The sequence below is a fragment of the Macaca fascicularis genome, chromosome 5 (assembly GCF_037993035.2).
Source record: "Macaca fascicularis isolate 582-1 chromosome 5, T2T-MFA8v1.1".
Classification (NCBI taxonomy): Eukaryota; Metazoa; Chordata; class Mammalia; order Primates; family Cercopithecidae; genus Macaca; species Macaca fascicularis.
The window spans coordinates 3,053,487-3,075,407 of NC_088379.1; the positions used below are offsets into that span (position 1 = coordinate 3,053,487).

The 21,921-nt window shown below is 43.4% G+C and overlaps 1 protein-coding gene across 23 annotated transcripts in view; it reads left to right on the forward strand.

The window, feature by feature from the left end:
• The window catches only part of ADD1 (adducin 1), a 96,495-nt gene that overhangs the window by 7,156 nt on the left and 67,418 nt on the right, over positions 1-21,921 (forward strand). The window lies entirely within an intron of this gene.

Genomic DNA, 21,921 nt, shown 5'->3' on the forward strand with positions numbered 1-21,921 from the left:
AAGAAGTTACATAAGTTTATACTCCTACCAACTGCGTATTTTCTCCACATAATGAAGTATGGACACTAAAGTGACAATAGTACCTATTTTACATGGTTATTGTGAGGATTAAATGAAGTAAATGCCAAAAGGTGCCTACTAACCTGTCAGCAAATGACTTATTAATATAATTATTATTTTTTTCTGAACTTTATTACCAGCAATATTATAACCCTAGACAGTACTTCATGAGGTTGGGAAAGAGGGTTAATACAATTGATCCGAGCAATATATGCCTCCAAAATATTGTTATCTGTGTTAGAACAAATGAGCTCTGCGTCTAGGCCTGGGGGCCGGGGAGTCTGGCATCTGGGGCTGATGTTAGGGGACAGAGCCCACAGGTACATCTCAGATTTTGCTGGAAAGGGCATCCCTCAGGAATGGGGCACAGTAGATGTAACTACATGTGTGCCTCTACAGCCTGGAATGGCAGCTTCGGCTGTTTGCATGGGGAGGAGAAAGTCATCATTTGGGAGGGACCTTTAGAATACCCCATCCCAAACACTTATCTCCTTCTCTTACTCTGAAGGGCTTAATTTAAATTTGCTTTGTGAATTAACTTATTGAGAATGATTTAGGGAGTTCATTACCTAACAAATGTTTTCCCTTATCTGCACACTGTTGCTTGAAATTTGTTTCAAGGAGACAGAGCCATTAACACATTAGGCAGAGTGGTGTTATGAAAGGAGCACTGGCTCTTCACTATGGGTTTACTATGGTTTGCTGAGGGTAGTCGAGTGGGTGCGAAAGTCACTTAGCTGCCCCAAGCCTCCTTTGAGAATACAAAGCCCAATGAAAACATATGTCCATACAAAAGCTTGTGTGTGAATGTTTAGAGCAGCATTATGTTTAATAGACAAAAAGTGAAACACCCCAGATGTCCATCAGCTGATGAGTGGATCAACAAAATGTGGTCTGTTCATATGATGGAATAGTATTTGGCAATAAAAAGGATTAAAGCACTCATACTTGGTACAACATGGATGAACTCTGAAAACATGCTAACTGAAATAAGCCAGATACAAGAGACCACATGCTTTATGATTTTACTTATGTGAAATGTCTCTGATAGGCAAATCTTTTTTTTTTTTTTTTTTTTTTTTTTGAGACGGAGTCTTGCTCTGTGGCCCAGGCTGGAGTGCAGTGGCCGGATCTCAGCTCACTGCAAGCTCCGCCTCCCGGGTTCACACCATTCTCCTGCCTCAGCCTCCCGAGTAGCTGGGACTACAGGCGCCCGCCACCTCGCCCGGCTAGTTTTTTGTATTTTTTAGTAGAGACGGGGTTTCACCGTGTCAGCCAGGATGGTCTCAATCTCCTGACCTCGTGATCCGCCCATCTCGGCCTCCCAAAGTGCTGGGATTACAGGCTTGAGCCACCGCGCCCGGCCTAATAGGCAAATCTTTTTGTTTTTTTTTTTTTTTTTTGTGAGACTGAATCTCATTCTGTTGCCCAGGCTGGAGTGCAGTGGTGCAGATTGGCTCACAGCAACCTCCACCTCCCAAATTCAAGCAATTCTCCTGCCTCAGCCTCTCGAGTAGCTGGGAACAGGTGTGTGCCACCATGCCCAACTGATTTTTATATTTTTAGTAGAGATGGGGTTTCACCACATTGCCCAGGCTGGTCTTGAACTCCTGACCTGAAGTGACCCACCTGCCTCGGCCTCCCAAAGTGCTGGGATTACAAATGTGAACCACTGTACCTGACCCCCAGTAGGCAAACCTATGCAGGCAGAAAGTAGATTGGGGGTTGACTGGGGCTCCAACTGGGGAGAGTGGAGTGGGAATGAGGAATGACTGCTAATGTGTATGGGGTTTCTTTTTGGGTGTTGAAAATGTTATAAAGTTAGATTGTGATGATTACACAACTCTGAATACACTAAAAACTGCTGAACTTCATTTAGAAGCAGAGCCTTGCTCTGTTGTTCAGGTTGGGGAACAGTGGTATAATCATAGCTGACTGTAACCTGGAACTCCTGGGCTCGAGTAATCTTCGCCACCTCAGCCTCCAGAACAGCTGGGACTACTGGTGCATACTACCACAGCTGGGTGATTTTTAAAAATGTTGCCACTCAAAATGTGTGGCTCTGGATCAAAATGGTGAAATTCTCTGAACTAATTTTTCTCATCTGTAGAAATAAGAGTAATAATAGTAACAGTCATATCTAACTGGAGGTGTGAGGCTGTGGTAAGCAAACTTACAGTGCTTACAATATGTGAGGATTCTGTCAGTGTGCTTTCTTTCCTTCTTTTCCAGAACATACAGGATGGAGGATCAGGCTTTAAGAGGGAAAGACACAGAAGATGCAATAGAGAGCCCTGTAGCTCTTTTTTTTTTTTTTGTCTCTCTTTCCCTCTCTCTCAAAATAAAGCCTATGTAGAGGTATTTTTTTGTCTGATACAGCTGAGTATGTTTGCAGTTTAGTAGGGACTTTGTGGTTAAACCATGCTTTCTAAGATTTTCTTAAGAGGCCAACCTTGTTGCCAGATGATACCATTAATCAAGTTATTGTCGAATAGGGCTTCAGGCAGGAAGCAAGGTTAGGAATGGTCTTTAGTCTCATAGATTGAACTCCCTTTTCATTTGAGTGTCTGTCTACTTCAGTAGGAAGGGATGTGATGTTGATTGACCAGTCTTTAGGGGAAATAGATGACCCCCACCATCCAGATACTCATTTTTTGTTCTTTTCTTTCTTCTTATTTTATTTTATTTTATTTTTTTTTGAGAGAGAGTCTCACTTTTTCGCCCAGGCTGGAGTACAGTGGCACGATCTTGACTCACTGCACCTCTGCCTCCCGGGTTCAAGTGATTCTTGTGCCCCAGCCTCCTGGGTACCTGGGACTGCGGGTGCACACACCACACCCGGCTGATTTTTGTAGAGATGGGGTTTCGCAGATACTCCATTTCAGTTTTTTTCTGAGCATCGTCTCCAGGGACTGAAGCACACATGCTTTGACAACAGAATCACCAGCAATGTCGCTGACCTAGGGTGTCTGCAGCATTCAGTGTCTTCTGTTTTCTGTACTAGGTGTTTGATTGTTTTGTAAAGCAGGAAGTTTTTATTTTATTTTTTTGGAGACAGAGTCTTGCTCTGTCACCCAGGCTGAAGTGCAGTGGTGCGATCTTGGCTCTCACTCCAGCCTTGATCTCGTGGGCCCAAGCAGTCCTCCCACCCAGCTTCCTGAGCAGCTGGGCCTACAGACCCACTCCACCACACCCAGCTAACTAAAAAAAAATTTTTATGTAGAGACGAGGCCTTGCTATGTTGCCCAGGCAGGCCTGAAGGTGCTTTTAAACTCAGATAACCAGGACATTTGTAGCTGTGGAAATAGCTGTAATCTAACCATCAGAGTTGTTTTAAGAATACAAATTACATATAGTGTTTAAAGCATAATGAATGTACAGGTTGCTAGATTGGGGTTTACTCTGTTCTTTTTGTAACTTTTTAGAAGTTGGTCACTTTTTTTTTTTTTTTTTGGAGACAGGTTCTCACTGTGTTGCCCAGGCTGGAGTGCAGTGGCACGATCTTGACTCCCGGAAACCTCTGTCTCCCGGTTTCAATCAATTCTCCCACCTCAGCCTCCCCAGTACCTGGGATTATAGGAGCCCATCACACCCAGCTAATTTTTGTAATTTTAATAGAGATAGGGTTTCATGATGATGGCCAGGCTGGACTCAAACACCTGACCTCAGGTGATCTGCCCACCTTAGCCTCCCAAAGTGCTGGGATTATAGGTGTGAGCCACCGGCATCTTTTTCTAATATAAGTGTTTAAGGCTATATGGCTCTCTAGAAGCATCTCTTTAGTGAAGCCAATAGTTTCCAACTGTAATATTTTTATTACTAAATAATGTATGTTTAAATTTTCTTTTTTTTTTTTTTTTTTTGAGACGGAGTCTCGCTCTGTCACCTGAGCTGGAGTGCAGTGGCCGGATCTCAGCTCACTGCAAGCTCCGCCTCCCGGGTTTACGCCATTCTCCTGCCTCAGCCTCCCGAGTAGCTGGGACTACAGGCGCCCGCCACCTCGCCCGGCTAGTTTTTTTTTGTATTTTTTTAGTAGAGACAGGGTTTCACCGTGTTAGCCAGGATGGTCTCAATCTCCTGACCTCGTGATCCGCCCGTCTCGGCCTCCCAAAGTGCTGGGATTACAGGCTTGAGCCACCGCGCCCGGCCGATTATGTTTAAATTTTCATTATGATTTCTTGTTTGACCCATAAATTATTTTAAAATGTACCTTTAAATTTCTAAATATATGGTTTTAAGAAACTCTTCTGTTATTATGTTGTGTTTTTTTCTTTGAGACTGAGTTTTGCTCTTGTCGCCCAGACTGGAGTGCAGTGGTGCAATCTTGGCTCACCGTAACCTTCGCCTCCCAGGTTCAAGCGATTCTCCTGCCTTAGCCTCCCAAGTAGCTGGGATTACAGGTGCCCGCCACCACACCTGGCTAGTTTTTGTATTTTTTTTTTTTTTTTTTTTTTTGAGACAGAGTCTCGCTCTGTCGCCCAGGCTGGAGTGCAGTGGCGCAATCTCGGCTCACTGCAAGCTCCGCCTCCCGGGTTCACGCCATTCTCCTGCCTCAGCCTCCTGAGTAGCTGGGACTACAGGCGCCCGCCACTGCGCCCGGCTAATTTTTTTTGTATTTTTAGTAGAAACGGGGTTTCACCGTGGTCTCGATCTCCTGACCTTGTGATCCGCCCGCCTCGGCCTCCCAAAGTGCTGGGATTACAGGCGTGAGCCACCGCGCCCAGCCGTTTTTGTATTTTTTGTAGAGACGGGGTTTCACCACGTTGGCCAGGGCGGTCTCGAACTCCTGACCTCAGCCTCCCAGAGTGCTGGGATTACAGGCGTGAGGCACCGCGCCTGGCCATTACTATGTTTTAATTGCATTGCACCCAGAGAAATGGCTTGTGTGCTGCTGATTCCCTGGAATTTGTTGTGATTTTCTTTATTGCCAGATATGACATGAATGTTTATAAACATTCCTTGTATTCTAAAGAATATGGGCTGGGTACAGTGGCTCACGCCTGTAATCCCAGCACTTTGGGAGGCCGAGGTGGGTGGATCACCTGAGATCAGGAGTTCGAGACCAGCTTGGCCAACATGGTGAAACCCCATCTGTACTAAAAATACAAAAAAATTAGCCTGGCGTGATGGCACACACATATAATACCAGCTACTAGGGAGGCTGAGGCAGGAGCATTGCTTGAACCCAGGAGGCGGAGGCTGCAGTGAGCCAAGATCATGCCACTGCTTTCCAGCCTGGGCGACAGAAGACTCCATCTTAAAAAAACAAGCAAGCAAGCAAGAAACAACATGTATTTAATTTGTGTGAGAAAGCAGGGAGGTGCAAAGTTCTATATATCTCTAATGATCTAACTTGTTACTTGCATCGCTCATATTTCTTATTTACTGTTACTGATTTAAGCAATGTGGTAGATTATTATGGTAATCTCATTATGGTAGATTTGTCAATTTCTCTGTGAGTGCTAGCAATTTTTGGTTCGTATATGTTGACAGTATTTTATTAGGTGTGTATAACCTTATACTTTTCATCTTCCTGTTGAATTGTACTTAGGTTTGTGGCCTTTTCCATTCTGAATAAATGCTTTTATTTTCTTGGTCTTCATTGTCTGATATTAATATAGTTACTCCAGCTTTGTTTTGTTGGTGTTTGCCTGGTGTTTGTATTTTTGTCCATTTATTTTCAGACTGTGTTCTGTTTCATGGGTATATTAGTTTTTTTATGGCTCCTGTAACAAGTTACCACATACGTGGTGCTTTAAAACAACAGAAATTATTCTCTCATAGTTCTGGAGGCCAGAAGTTTGAAAACAATATCACTGGACCAAAATCAAGGTGTCGCTAGGACTGTGCGTTCTTCCTTTGGAGGTGGTATGGGAGAATCTGTTCCTCGCCTGTTCCAGCTTCTCATGGCTGCCACGTTCCTTGGCTGTGGCTGCATCACTCCAATCTTTGTGACCTGGGTCAGATTGCTTTCTTGTCTTCTGTGTGGTTAAATGTCCCCCACCTCAATTTTATAAGGATACTGGTGATTACATTCAGGGCCCACCCAGGTAATCCAGGATAGTCTCAAAATCCCAAAATACTTACTTTATATGGCAAATACTACAGATATAATTAATATTTATAGGTTCTAGGCATTATTTGGACCTGTTAACTTGGGGACCGTTACTCAGCTTACTAAAAGAGTGTCTCTTATAAGTTACCTATAATTTTTGTCTTTTAACTGGCATAATTTAGTACATTTATATTATCATGATTCTGATAAATTTGTACTTTCTTTATCATCTTAGGTTTTGTGTTCTGTTTCTTTTTTTTCTCCCCATGCTTGCCTTTTTAAACAACTGGGAGTTGTTTGTTTTTTTTTTATATTCTTCCATCTTTTGGTTTGGAAATGACATACTCTTAATATTCTTTTTTTTTTTTTTTTTCTTTTTTTGAGACAGAGTCTTGCTCTGTCACCCAGGCTGGAGTGCAGTGGCCGGATCTCAGCTCACTGCAAGCTCCGCCTCCCGGGTTCAGGCCATTCTCCTGCCTCAGCCTCCCGAGTAGCTGGGACCACAGGTGCCCACCACCTCGCCTGGTTAGTTTTTTTGTATTTTTTTAGTAGAGACGGGGTTTCACCTCGTTAGCCAGGATGGTCTCGATTTCCTGACCCCGTGATCCGCCCATCTCGGCCTCCCAAAGTGCTGGGATTACAGGCTTGAGCCATCGCGCCCGGCCTGACATACTCTTAATATTCTTTTAGTGATTGCCCTTGAAATTTTGCTATGCATAGTTAATGAAGTCTAAAACTAATATTCTGTCGCTCTCCTAGATACAGCAAAGGCATGAAAGTTCTTTAATTCCAATTACTCAACTCTTAAGTTACATGCTGCATGCTGCTGCTGTTCAGTGTTTTAGTCCAGACTTTTTTTTTTTGAGAGGGAGTGTTGTTTTGTTGCCCAGGCTGGAGTGCAGTGGCCTGATCTTGGCTCACTGCAAGCTCCGCCTCCCGGGTTCACGCCATTCTCCTGCCTCAGCCTCCCAAGTAGCTGGGACTACAGGCGCCCACCACCACACCGGCTAATTTTTTGTATTTTTAGTAGAGATGGGGTTTCACTGTGTTAGCCAGGATGGTCTCAATCTCCTGACCTCGTGATCCACCCGCCTTGGCCTCCCAATTTTTTTTTTTTTTTTTTAAAGACACAGTCTTCCTGTGACACGCAGGCTGGAGGGCACCAGTTTTTTTCTTCTTTTTTTTGAGACAGGTTCTCACTCTTTCACCCAGGCCTCAGTGCAGTGATGCAATCACAGCTCACTGCAGCCTTGACCTCCTGGACTCTAGTCATCCTCCCACCTCAGCCCTCAAGTAGCTAGGACTACAGGCACATGCCACCATGCCCAGCTAATTTTTGTATATATTTTTTGAAACCGGGTTTTGCTGTGTTGCTTAGGCTAGTCTCAAAGTCTGGGACTCAAGTGATCTGTCTGCCTCAGTCTCCCAGAGTGTTAGGATTACAAGCGTGAGCCACCATTGGGCATGGTGGTGCATGGCTGTAATCCTAGCTACTTGGAAATTATTTCACACAAGTTCTTTAAAAAAAAAAAAAAAAAAAGAGAGACGGATCTCACTATTATGTTGCCCAGGCTGGTCTTGAATTCCTGGGCTCAAGTATCCTCCCACCTCAGCCTTCCAAAGTGCTAGGATTACAGGCATGAGCCACCACTCCCAACCTTCACCTAAGTTCTTGAAAGATAATTTTACTTGATATAGAAATCCAGATTGACAGTTATTTCTTTCCAGCATTTTGGAGTTATCCTACTGTTCTCTACTTTTGTTGTTTCTGTTGGCAAGTTTGGCAGTAGTCAGTTTGTTATTCCCTTGTAGGTGATCTGTTTTTTTTCCTTCTGGCTTCTGTTAGAAGTTTCTTTTCTTTATTTTGGCCTTGGCTATTCTGCATATTCATTACAATGTGTGTAAGGTATGAATTTATCTTTATTTATTTTGCTTGGTTTTTGTAGGTTCATGTCTTTCAGCTCTGGGAAGTTGTCAGACATTTTCTCTTGGAATATTTACCCTTCCCTATTTATTATTTCTGCATGTAACTCAAGTAAATGGTTTCTAGACTGTTTTATTTTCTTTTTTTTCCCCTGAGATGGAGTCTTGCTCTATTGCCCAGGCTGGAGTGCTCTGGCGTGAACTCCACTCACTACAATCTCCACCTCCTGGGTTCAAGTGATTTTCCCATCTCAGACTCCCAAGTCGCTGGGACTATAGGTGTGCACCACCACATCTGGCTAATTTTTGTATTTTTAATAAAGACGGGGTTTCACTATGTCAGCCAGTCTGGTCTCAAACTCCTGACCTCAGGTGATCTGCCCACCTCAGCCTCCCAAAGTGCTGGAATTACAGGTTTGAGCCATCACACCCAGCCAACTTTCTTACTCTGTTGTTTTTTATATTTTATTTTTTTTGAGATGGAGTCTTGCTTTGTTGCCTAGGCTGGAGTGCAGTGGTGGGATCTCAGGCCACTGCAGCCTTCACCTCCCGGGTTCAAGCAGTTCTCCTGCCTCAGTCTCCCGAGTAGCTGGGACTACAGGTACGTGCTACCAGGCCCGGCTAATTTTTAGTATTTTTAGTAGAGACGGGGTTTCACCGTGTTAGCCAGGATGGTCTCGAACTCTTGACCTCGTGATCCACCTGTCTCGGCCTCCCAAAGTGCTGGGATTACAGGCGTGAGCCACTGCGCCCGGCCCTTATTCTGTTATTTATATCTCTTCTTTCATATTTTGCATCTCTTTTTCTCCTTGTACTGGTTTCTGGGTAATTTTTTCTTTTTTTCTTTCTTTTTTGTTTTTTGAGATGGAGTTTTGCTCTGTCGCCCAGGCTGGAGTGCAGTGACTCGATCTTGGGTCACTGCAAGCTCCACCTCCCGGGTTCACGCCATTTTCCTGTCTCAGCCTCCTGGGCAGCTGGGCCTACAGGCACCCGCCACCATGCCCGGCTAATTTTTTTGTATTTTTAGTGGAGACGGGATTTCACGGTGTCAACCAGGATGGTCTCGATCTCCTGACCTCGTGGTCCGCCTGCCTCAGCCTCCCAAAGTGCTGGGATTACAGGCGTGAGCCACCACACCCAGTCAGGGTAATTTTTTCAAAGCTATGTTTTAGTTCACAGATTCCTCTATGTCTAAGCTGTTATTCATTTTTTGACCTGAAAATTCAATTTAAAGTTTTTTTTTTTATTCTAAAAGTTAGCAGGCATAGTGGTGCTCCTGTAGTCTGAGTCTCAGCTACTCAAGAGGCTGAAGCTAGAGGATTACTTGAGCCCCGGAGTTTGAGACCAATGTGGGCAAATCGAAACCCCGTCTCTACATAAAATACAAAAATTAGCTGGGCATGATGGGGCGCACTTGTGGTCCCAGCTACTCAGGAGGCTGAGGTGGGAGGATCGCTTGAGCCCAGGAGGCAGAGGTTGCAGTGAGCTGAGATTGTACCACTGCACTCCAACCTGGGCGACGCAGCAAGACCCTGTCTCACAAAGAAAATCTGAGTGGCAGGGATTTTTAAGTATTTGTGTGTGTTGAGGTCTCCAAATGGAAATAGTGATTGGGAACTAGTTTAAAATATACAAAAGGTGTATTCAGTGTGAGGTTGGTTCCAAAGTGCACGGTTTGACAGCCCAGGGAGTGAGTGAGGTGTGTTGTTGGTATTTTCCATGATACAGGGGAACTGACTTCAGTGTGGCCAGCATACAAGACTTTGGTAAAATCATTACTTTGTTCTGGAACTCGATTTTAGTGTCTGTGAAATGACTGGGTGACTTCTAAAGTTCCTTCTGGGGCAGAAAATACATGCTTCTAAGGTTCTGTCTCATTGGTTTTTTTTTTTATTATAATATAATAATTTAATAAGCATTTATTTAAGATCTGTGTTCAGAGCATTATGTTAGGAATATTGGAAGTAAAGCATTGTAATCGCTCTTGCCTTCAGTAAGCTTGCAGTCTGGCAGTTGGATTAAAAAAATGACCATACGCAGCAGTGATACAGCCTCTAAGGGGGAACTCTACTATGTGGTAGAGATATGTGTCCCCCTGCAAATACCAGGAAAGACCGTTAATTATTGTCCATTACAGAATGATGTTCTGGTGTCTTTTTTTTTTTTTTTTTGAGACGGAGTCTCGCTGTGTCTCCCAGGCTGGAGTGCAGTGGCGTGATCTCGGCTCACTGCAAGCTCCGCCTCCCAGGTTCATGCCATTCTCCCGCCTCAGCCTCCCGAGTAGCTGAGACTACAGGCGCCCGCCACCACGCCCGGCTAGTTTTTTTTGTATTTTTAGTAGAGACGGGGTTTCACCGTGTTAGCCAGGATAGTCTCGATCTCCTGACCTCGTGATCCACCCGCCTCGGCCTCCCAAAGTGCTGGGATTACAGGCTTGAGCCACCGCGCCCGGCCTGGTGTCCTTTTTAGAGAGATTCAGTCAGTCTTTAAAGATAATGCTGTTGCTGCTACTGCTAATAATAATAGTGATAGCTACCACTTACTGAGTGTTTACTATGTACCTTGTACTAAACACTTGACATAAGTTAACTCATTTAATCTTAAACCAAGGAAGTAGATAATGATTCTCATTTTACAGATGAAGAAACTGAAATAGAGAGAGATGAAGAAATGTGCCTAAGGTTACATAGTTTAGTGAACTGGGATCAGAACCTGGGTTGTCTGGCCTTAGAGTTATAAACTATAGATAGGAATTGAGCACATTTATTAATCAGCATTGCGAGGCTAATGGAATTTTGATAAAGACCCAAACCAGGTTCTTTTCTGCACCAGCGATACTAGACATACTGTGGAAATATAAACAGGATAGGGTGCATTAAAGTTCACTCACATTTGTTCAGTTAGACAGATGGTTGATTTATCTTTAGTTGCTTCACTCAGAGTCATTTTCAAAACCACACCCAAGGCCAGGCAGTGGCTCATGCCTGTATTCCTAGCAGTTTGAGAAGCTGAGGTCAGAGGATCACTTGAAGCCAGGAGTTTGAGACCAACTTGTCCATGTAGTGAGACCACGGCTCAACAAACAATGAATAATAAACATATTTACTATCATGGGAGATCTGTGTGCCAGACATTGTGCTAGGCATTTTATATTTATTAGTTCTAATTGCCCCAACAACCTGGGAATGTATGACCGAGTGTATTTTATTACAAATGTGGAAACTGACGTACAGAAGACAATAAGCCTATGAAGTGATAGTAGGGCGTTGCTGGTACAGAGTTGAAACCTGCCTCTTTGGACCCTGCGCCTCTTTGTCTGTGGGGAGAAGGGATTGTTGATGATGTGATAGCTAGAAAACCTATCATTCATCAAAATAAATCCCAGGTGGATTAAAAAGAAATGATTAAAATTATAGAGGCACTGTGGAGACAAAGCAAAATAAAATGTTTATCAGAGATGACGCCTTAACATTTTCTTGGAACATTTTATTAGATGTGTGCTTGGGAAGGAATAATAACTTTCTTTTTAAAAGCAGAAGAAATCACAAAGGAAAAGGTTTGTTAACCTAAATATGCAAAATGTTAAAATATTTTCTTATTGAAAAATAAAATTATAGAAGATAATAGTCTGAGAATGACAAATATGATAAAAGGGTCAATACCTGTACCATTTTTTTTTTCAGATGTGTGTGTAGAAATAAATACATGAAGATCTCAACAGATATGTGGACAAAGGAAATAATAGACTATGGGAAATTTTAAATGTAAATAAACATATAAAAAAATTCATGCTCAAATACTCAGAGAAATGTCAAATAAAGTAGACATTTCTATACTCCAGCCTCGGCAACATTGAGACCCTGTCTGAAAAAAGCCAAAACAAAGCAGACATTTCCCATCTACCAAAACAGAGAAATTTTAGTGATAGCCTCTGCTTCCTTTTCAGAGTATGTAAGCCAAAAAGGAAGTGAAACTTTTTATTTAATCCTCGCCCATTTTGGAGGTTTTCTTTACTGTGAGTTTTCCTTTCCAGTGTCAGGCTTACCCTTCACGCAGTTACCACTTTAGACACATTGTTTACCACCATTTCATTCAGCAGCTGCGTTATTCGTAAGATCACTTTATGATGACATACTTTTCCATCTTACTGTTTTATAATTATTAAACTATTCCCCTGGTATTGTTCCTTTGTGTTTTTTTTTTTTTTTCAGGAGAAATATTCTCAGGTTAGTACTGTTAATCCCTCCTTACGTGTTTAATTAGATTATAGAGTGTTGGTTTTTTCCTTCCTTATAAAATCTTACGTAGAGTTTTCTATACTGATGTGTCCAGTCAACCTGTGCTTCCTGAGTTAGCTGAGTCTTCCTGCAGTCTTTATGGGGTTTCACTATAGTACCAGGCTCACTTAGTTACAACTTCCCTGAGGTCTAGAAATCTCCTTTTCTTTCTTTTCTTATTGTCCTACCTCTGGGAGTTGTTTGTGTGAGCTTTAGTCTCTAAATCTAGCCATCAAGAGGCAGACATAGTAGTTACTTTTGCTTTATCAACTTTGGGAATTGACGTAATTCTTGGAAACATAAGACCTTCTTAATTCAGAGATACAAAACCCCATTTGATATGCAGATTGTCCATTTGCTGTCTAGAATTTCCTTGTGAGTGGCGAACTTGTAAGTGAAATTTGGAGTGTTTTAGTTTGCTGCTGTACCCCAAGGGTCTCTTCAGTGGGACGTCAGTTGTGATTGAATGAAGCAAAGCAAAGGGTTTTCTTAGTCGTATGCCTTTAGAAACCAAACTTAGATTAACATTGTTAGTCCAAAATGTTAGATCTGGAAATGTATTTGTTCTTTAATATGTATTAATTGAGAGACTATTACGGTGACAGCTCTGTGAATACAGTAGTGAATGAGACAGGCAAGTTTCTTGTCCTCTTGAGAGTTTTATTATAATAGGGGAGATAGTTTATTTCTGACAGCAATACTAAGAGTTAACACTTGGCCGGGCGCGGTGGCTCAAGCCTGTAATCCTAGCACTTTGGGAGGCCGAGACGGGCGGATCACAAGGTCAGTAGATCGAGACCATCCTGGTTAACACGGTGAAACCCCGTCTCTACTAAAAAATACAAAAAAAAAAAACTAGCCGGGCGAGGTGGCGGGCGCCTGTAGTCCCAGCTACTCGGGAGGCTGAGCCAGGAGAATGGCGTAAACCCGGGAGGCGGAGCTTGCAGTGAGCTGAGATCTGGCCACTGCACTCCAGCCTGGGCGACAGAGCTAGACTCCGACTCAAAAAAAAAAAAAAAAAAAAAGAGTTAACACTTAAGTACTTCCTATTTGTCAGCCACTTACTCTAAGCGTTTTACATGCATTAACCTGTTATTAAACTCATAATTCAAATGTGGAAACTTCCACCAGAGAAGTCAAGAAATCTTGCCAAGGTTACAGAGTCAATAAGTGACTGAGCTGGAGTTTGAACTCAGGCAGTCTAGCTCCAGAGTCTGTGCCCTGATAGTGATAAGTGCTTTGAAGGGTAAGAAAACACAAAAAGTCGGCCGGGCGCCGTAGCTCAAGCCTGTAATCCCAGCACTTTGGGAGGCCGAGTCGGGCGGATCACGAGGTCAGGAGATCGAGAACATCCTGGCTAACACGGTGAAACCCCGTCTCTACTAAAAATACAAAAAACTAGCCGGGCGAGGTGGCGGGCGCCTGTAGTCCCAGCTACTCGGGAGGCTGAGGCAGGAGAATGGCGTAAACCCGGGAGGCGGAGCTTGCAGTGAGCTGAGATCCGGCCACTGCACTCCAGCCTGGGCGACAGAGCGAGACTCCGTCTCAAAAAAAAAAAAAAAAGAAAACACAAAAAGTCCAGGGTGATTTGAGAGAGCTGGGAGTGGGGACTATTCTAAATAGGGTGGGCAGGGAAGCAGACTTTAAAATTTAGAGGTGAAATTTGACCGGCAGCCAAACTGATAAGGACTAAAGCATTCAAAGTAGCTGGAATAAATTATTTGTTCTAGGCAGAGAGGACAGCAAGTACAAAGACTGAGGCAGGAAGGGACTGGGGGTGTTTGAGGACAGAAGGGAGACTGGTGTGTCTGGGAGATGGTGAGCAAGGGAGCGTGGGGGCTGGGGGCCAAACTGGGAAGGCCCTTGCATGTTGGGGTCAAGAGTGCAGATTTTATTCTAGGGGCTGTGGGAAGCCATTGAACTCTTGGCCCCCCAAAGTGCTGGGATTAGAGGCATGAACTACCACTCCCAAATTAGGTAGGGTGTGACATTTAAATATAGTAATACCTTTATGGAGAATGAATTATTAAGAGTTTATGAGTTTAGAAGCAGAGAGACAAGACTAGAGATTGAGTCTTATTTTGAATAAGTTAGGTTTGAGTGAACTTTAAATATTCAAACAGACGTTTTGTCGGCATTTGGACATGCAAGTTTGGACTTGGAAGAGTTTAGGGCTAGAGATAAAAATTTGGGGTCCATTAGTGTATATAAATCAGTGGTTCTCAACTCTTGAGTGCACATTTGACTCACCTTTAAAAATGCTAATGCCCAGGCTCCATTCCTAGGGATTCAGATTCTGTAGGTCTGGGTTTGGGTCTAGCCATGGTTTGTTTTAAAGCTATCTAGGTCACTCTAATGTATGATGAGGGCTGAGAACCACTGGTGGAGGTGGTGTTTAGAGCCAAGGATGGGCCTGGATCAGTGTAATCCTTTAAGGCAAACTTGTCCAACCTGTGGTCCACATGTGGCCCAGGACAGCTTTGAATGCAGCCTAATACAAATTTGTAAACTTTCTTAAAACACTGTGAGATTTAAGTTCATCAACTATCGTTAAGTGTTAGTGTATTTTATGTGTGGCCCGAGACAGTTCTTCTTCCAGTGTGGCCCAGGGAAGCCAAAAGATTGGACACCCCTGGCTTAAGGCAATGGGATAGCTAGGGAAGAGAAGCAGCTCAGGGTACTGGGCACCCCAGCAGGTAGAAGTTGGATAAAAGAGGTAGAACAGCAAGGGAGACTCACAGCAGTAGCTGGAGAGGTAGGAGGAAAACCAGAAACTGATGTCTGAAAACCAGAAGAGGACAGTGATTCCTGAAAGTGGGAGCAGCTGTGCCAGATGTTGCTGAGAGCTAGTATAGTGAATGCGGTCAGAAGGAATTGAAACCAGCGTCACTGAGGAGTGGGTCTCAGAGGTTCAAACCAGGGTTTTAGGAGCTGTGGATTCAAATCCTACCCCTAACACTAGTTTTCTATGTAAAATTAAACAGGATGCTCAACTCTTAGCCTCTTTTTATCTTTGCTTATTTACCAAAATGTGACTGAATATCTCAATGCTTAAAGAAGGGAGATGATAAACAGACAGCTTTATTCCCCTCTCCCATTCCCAGACAAAAGCCAGTTCTTACCTGGGGTTTTGGCTCTAGCTTTCTCTCTGCCTAGAATGCCTTTCTGGATATATGGATATATGGCCACCTGGCCCAGTGATCTCACCACCTGTTTATCTGTGAGTCCTTCCTCAGCTGTCCCCTTCTCTGGGAGCTTTCCTCTGCTCTTCCTACTTAATGATGTGACTCACCTCCCCACCTGCTGGACTCCCAGTTCCCTACCCATAGCACTTGTCGCCTTCTAACAGACTGTGTGATTTACTTATGTATCATGTTTACTGCCTGGCCTCCCTGCAGAAATGTAAGAAATCTTTGTTTTGTTCATTGATGTCCCCCAAGAATCTGGATTGCTGAGCAGTGCCTGGTCTATAGCAGCCTCACAGTTGGTGCTTGGTAGATACTTGGTGACTGAGTGCTGACTCCATGACAGTGATTGTCATCCTTTGACTCTGCTCCGTTGCATTTGAAAAGTTGCATGGGATCTGCCACTTCTCTCCATGACCCAACTATAGAGACTTCTAAAGTGTAGCTTCTGCCCTCTACCTCTATACTGTCATGCCTATTGAAGTGACTCCATTTTGGTGCCATATAAGTAAGAACTAACACATATGTATGCAATTTGAATCATAATTTTCCTTTGTTTAAATTTATGTTTGGCCTTTTTTTTTGCCATTTGTGGCTATTAAGACTTTTCATGATTTCCCCTTCCAAATATCACTTGGAATTTTCATGTTATTATTTTAATTCTTTTGAGACAGAGCTTCACTCTTATCACCCAGGCTGGAGTGCAGTGGCATGATCGTGGCCCACTACAGCCTCTACTGGGCTCCAGTGATCCTCTCACCTCAGCCTTCCGAGTAGCTGGTACTACAGGTGCATGCCACCACGCCCATCTAATTTTTGTATTTTGTTTATTTGTGTTTGTAGAGATAGGGTTCTGCCATATTGCCCAGACTAGTCTCAAACCCTGGGCTGAAGCAATCTGCCCACCTCTGCCTCCCAAGGTGCTGGGATTACAGTTGTGAGCCACTGTACCAGGCTTTACTTGGAATTTTTTTTTTTTTTTTTTTGAGACGGAGTCTTGCTCTGTCACCCAGGCTGGAGTGCAGTGGCCGGATCTCAGCTCACTGCAAGCTCCTCCTCTCGGGTTCACGCCATTCTCCTGCCTCAGCCTCCCGAGTAGCTGGGACTACAGGCACCCGCCATTTCGCCCGGCTAGTTTTTTGTATTTTTTAGTAGAGACGGGGTTTCACCGTATTAGCCAGGATGGTCTCGATCTCCTGACCTCATGATCCGCCCGTCTCGGCCTCCCAAAGTGCTAGGATTACAGGCTTGAGCCACCGCGCCCGGCCTTTACTTGGAATTTTTAAAGACTTCAGAAATTATTTGAATGTTAATATAGGAAAGTGGTAGTAATAATTAGAAGCAAATTACATATATGAGAAACAGTATTTAATATATTTTGGAAACCAAGTGTTATGACAGGGATCAGAAATTTTCAGTTGTCACTGACACTAATCATTGCAAGATGCAGTTTGGTGCTGTGGAAAGTTCATAGTCTTGGAAGCCAGGATACTTGGTTCTTAGGTTTGTTCAGTAATGTTAGCCACCCTACAGTGAGTGCTGTCTACCAAACACTCTAAATGCTTTCCAGACAGCAGTTTTGATTTTACAGTATCACTCATGGTTGCATTACTACACCTTGTTTTTTGTTTTGTTTTGTTTTGTTTTTTGTTTTCTAAGACATAGGGTCTCACTGTGTTGCCCAGGCTCATCTCAAACTCCTGGGCTGAAGTGATCCTCCTGCCTCAGCCTCCCAAGTAGCTTTGAGTACAGGCATGAGTCACTGTGCCTGGCTACTACTGCCTGTTTATAGATTGAAATACTGAGTTCCAGAGAAAAGATAAGCAAGAAAGAAAAGATTCTGTTCTGATATGAACAGAATCATTTTGGAGACCATGTGGGGCACATTTAACCCCCATACACTGTCAACTAGAGAGTTTGGTTAACTTACTATCTCTACCTTAAGGTAAGACACAGTCTCCGAGGACCTACATTTTATGACCTGTGAGATCAGGATAAGGCTATCCTGCTAAAACACTTAAATAACAGAATTTATGGCCGGGCATGGTGGCTCACGCCTATAATCCTATCTCTTTGGGAGGCCGAGGTGGGCAGATTGCCTGAGTTCAGGAGTTTGAGAACAGCCTGGGCAACATGGTGAAACTCCGTCTCTACTAAAATACAAAAAATTAGCTGGGCGTGGCTGGCGTGTGCCTGTAGTCCCAGCTATTCGGGAGGCTGAGACAGGTGAATTGCTTGAACCCGGGAGGCGGAGCTTGCCGTGAGCCAAGATTGTGTGTGCCATTGCTCCACCCTGGGCCACAGAGTGAGACTCCATCTCAAAAAAAAAAAAAAAAAAAAAAAGAATTTATATTGTAAAATATAAAACTTTAAACAAATGTTTGGTATCATTATGCTGCTGAAAATACAATGTTCCAACAGTGTCCTCTGTTCATTTTATACCCACAGTGGTGCTTATTATTTTATTTATTCGAATGCATCTGAGATGCCAAGCTCAGGAGATTTTTGGAGTCCCGCTCTGTGTGCCCGTCTGCCAGGTGGCCCTACACTCATAAGCACTCTTAGGTGTTTACATTTCCTTCCCCTTTCTGGTCAGGGTCCCCGGCTCCCTGTGGAGTCTCCTCTCCAGGAGGTGGGGTGGGAGCTGATGCCAGCAGGGAATGGGGGGCCTATTGCTCTCAGTGATGCTTATTATTTTATTTACGTTCTTTTTTTTTTTTTGAGACGGAGTCTTGCTGTGTCACCCAGGCTGGAGTGCAATGGCCAGATCTCGGCTCACTGCAAGCTCCGCCTCCCGGGTTCACGCCATTCTCCTGCCTCAGCCTCCCGAGTAGCTGGAACTACAGGCACCCGCCACCTCGCCCGGCTAGTTTTTTTTTGTATTTTTTATTAGAGACGGGGTTTCACCGTGTTAGCCAGGATGGTCTCGATCTCCTGACCTCGTGATCCGCCCGTCTCGGCCTCCCAAAGTGCTGGGATTACAGGCTTGAGCCACCGCGCCCGGCCTTTACGTTCTTAATGGTTTGAGTTTTTGGGTTTTTAAGAGATGGGGTCTTGCTTTGTTGCCTGGCTGGACTTTAACTCCCGGGCCCCATTGTGCCTCACTTGTTTCATTTTTCAAATTTTATTATTTTGTAAATTTACCTTTTATAAATTAATCTTTAAAAATGTGTGTGTGTGTATCTATGAACAATAAAGGATCTCCTGGTCATCTCTGTCCCCATCCACCCAGCTCTCTCTTCTTCCTTACAAGTAAATCACCATTGTAAGTTTCTTGTATATTCTTCCTGCATTTCTTTATGTAAATACAAGCAAATGTGAATATTTTTCTTATTCTCTTCCTTCCCCCCACAAAAGGTACCATACACACACTATTTTCTCTCTTTTTTTTTTTTCCTGCCTGACAGTATTTCCTTGTTTTTGTGAAGACTAGACCATCTAAAATTTTGTGTACTCATAATTACTTGATAGCATAAAGACTTTCAAGTCTCCATCAGCTGACATAATTAATTTTCAATGAACACACCTTTGGCAAGTCTTCTTAGGCTTATTTTTGTGATTTTAAATGCTTCCTGCCTAGCTCTAAAAGGAAAACCTGGCACCATCTTCAGAAGTTTCAGAGTTAATGAAGTATCTCATGTTTCAGCCTTTGCGTGTACAGAATAAATATATTTTTCTCAGTACACTTACCCATTGTGGTGTTCTCAGTTTATGAGCCCTTGCTATAATTTTCAAAGCTGTCTTTTATCATTTGTCTTCCAGATAAACCAGCTACTTCACAACTAGGAACTTTTAGTTGTTGATTATTAAATTCTGTCAAAACTGCCTGTTTTTTTGTGGTCAGTATTTTAATCTCCCTTATCTGCAATCCTGCCAAACTTCCCCACCTTCCTCTTCCCTCTAGAAAAATAAAATCCAACTCAAACCATTATTTAGCAAACCACTCTCACAGAGTGAAATTCAGAAAAAAATTTTGTTTCAATAAAAAGATTTTGAAAGATTTAATCACTTCAACAAAAGTATAGTTAAAAAATTAAAATATTATATTAATTGAAGAACAGTAACAGTATAATGAGGGAGCAAAAATAGAGAAAGCAGCTGACATTGCCAGAAGATAAGTCAAGTTCTGCTTTTTCCCACATGTGATTGTTCAGGACATGTGGCTCGGAGTATGTGAATTAGTATAGTAGCTACAGCAGAATCTCTCTTGGGTTGTGTTAATTGCTCAATTGCGAGATAGCAGATATATAAAATTATTTCTCCTAGATTCCTCCCCTGAAATCTTAACTGCAGTCTGCTTTGTGGAATTTCCTCTTGAAAAAACTTGTTTAAGAATATACTGATTGATACTTGTTCATGGGCCATCTGAAGATTCTGGATGTTTTATTTTATTTATTTCATTTCAGACAGTCTCCCTCTGTCCCCCAGGCTGGAGTACAGTAGCACGATCTTGGCTTACTACAAACCTTCGCCTCTCAGGTTCAAGCAGTTCTCCTGCCTCAGCCTCCGGAATAGCTGGGACTATAGGCATGCACCATCCCACCCAGTTAATTTTTTTTTTTTTTTGTATTTTTAGTAGAGATGGAGTTTCACCATGTTGGCCAGGCCGGTCTCGAACTCCTGACCTCAGGTGGTCTGTCTGCCTTGGCCTCCCAGAGTGCTGGGATGACAGGCGTGAGCCTCTGTGCCTGGCCTGGAGGTTATTTTAAATAGTATTTTTGGGGGGAAGGAAAACAAATTTTGTGAAAATTAGTAATACAGAATGATTTTGTGTTTTTTTATAATTCATTCATTTACCAAATATTTATTAAGGCCTGTTCTGTGCTAAATGATGGGGAGATGATGCTGAACTAGACAGAAGAACCCCAGTATGCCTGCTAGCTCTTCCCGTGTTTACATTTTGATTTTTTTTTTTTTTTTTTGAGATGGAGTCTCGCGCTGTCGCCCAGGCTGGAGTGCACTGGCCGGATCTCAGCTCACTGCAAGCTCCGCCTCCCGGGTTCACGCCATTCTCCTGCCTGAGCCTCCCGAGTAGCTGGGACTACAGGCGCCCGCCACCATGCCTGGCTATTTTTTTGTATTTTTTAGTAGAGACGGGGTTTCACTGTGTTAGCCAGGATGGTCTCGATCTCCTGACCTCGTGATCCGCCCGTCTCGGCCTCCCAAAGTGCTGGGATTACAGGCTTGAGCCACTGCGCCTGGCCTACATTTTGATTTTCTGTGCTGCAATACAGTAGATGAGCTTGGCATTGAGAGTGAGTAGTCTTGGATTTAGGTTTTGAAAAAGCCAGCTATTTATTTATTGTGAGACCTCTGGAACTTAAAACTGACCCAGGCACACCTGTAATCCCAATACTTTGGGGAGCCAAGGTGGGTGGATTGCTTGAGCCCAGGAGTTCAAGACCAGCCTGGGAAACTTGGCGAAACCCCATCCCTACAAAAAATACAATAATTATCTGGGCATGGTGGCACACCCCTGTAGTCCCAAGCTACTCAGGAGGCTGAGATGGGAGGATCACTTGAGCCCAGGAGACGGAGGTTGTAGTGAGCCCAGATCACACCACTGCACTCCAGCCTGGATGACAGAGCAAGACCCAGTCTGAAAAAGAAAGAAAACCCACAAAAACACTGAGTCAGTCTTTGATCTGCACGTGGAGGAATCTCGTTAGGGTGGTTGGAATTAATTAGTGTGTGTGAGAACGTTGTTCTCTGCAGTGGTCTTTATAGTGTCCTTATACAATTCATGGTCACTTTTCTGGATCCCTCGCATTTTCTAGCTGCATTTTCCTCAACTGGTTTGGGAAAAATTAGGTCTGGAGTTTGGGAGGGGAGCTGTTTTTACTTTACGGGTGAGGTAACTCCATACGTGTTGAAGTTTTTTTACAGGAGTGAGTGAAACCAACCTCTGATTTTTGGCTCAGTACTGACCCTTGGACTGGAGAGTCCTGTTGTCAGCAACAAGAACACAGTTTAATGAGAAGCAATTAAGAGTGCAGTCTTCAAACCACAGTCTTAATTTCAAATTCTTGCTTCTCCTCTTACTGCCTTCCCAACCTTAAGCAAGTAACTGGAATATCTCTCATAATATACCATAGGATTAATTAATGCTATAGCTAAAAGAAAAACACCAGCTATATAATTGTATAAAAGACTTAATAAAATGTGGACGATTTAGGCTGGGAAGCCGTTAACTAACCATTCATCATTAAAGAGTGAGGAAGCAAGAGGACCCACTTGAGTAGGCTGGGACACTTTGCTGTGGTTCAGTTTTACGTTTTGCTTTTGTTTCTAATTGGAGCTGTTCTGAGACATCCTGATTGTCAGAATGTGAAGTGGAGGGAGGAGGAGGGGCTCTGGAGCCAGGCAGCCCGAGTTCAGACTCCAGCAACCCCATTACTGGCTGCTTAACTGTGTCATGCCT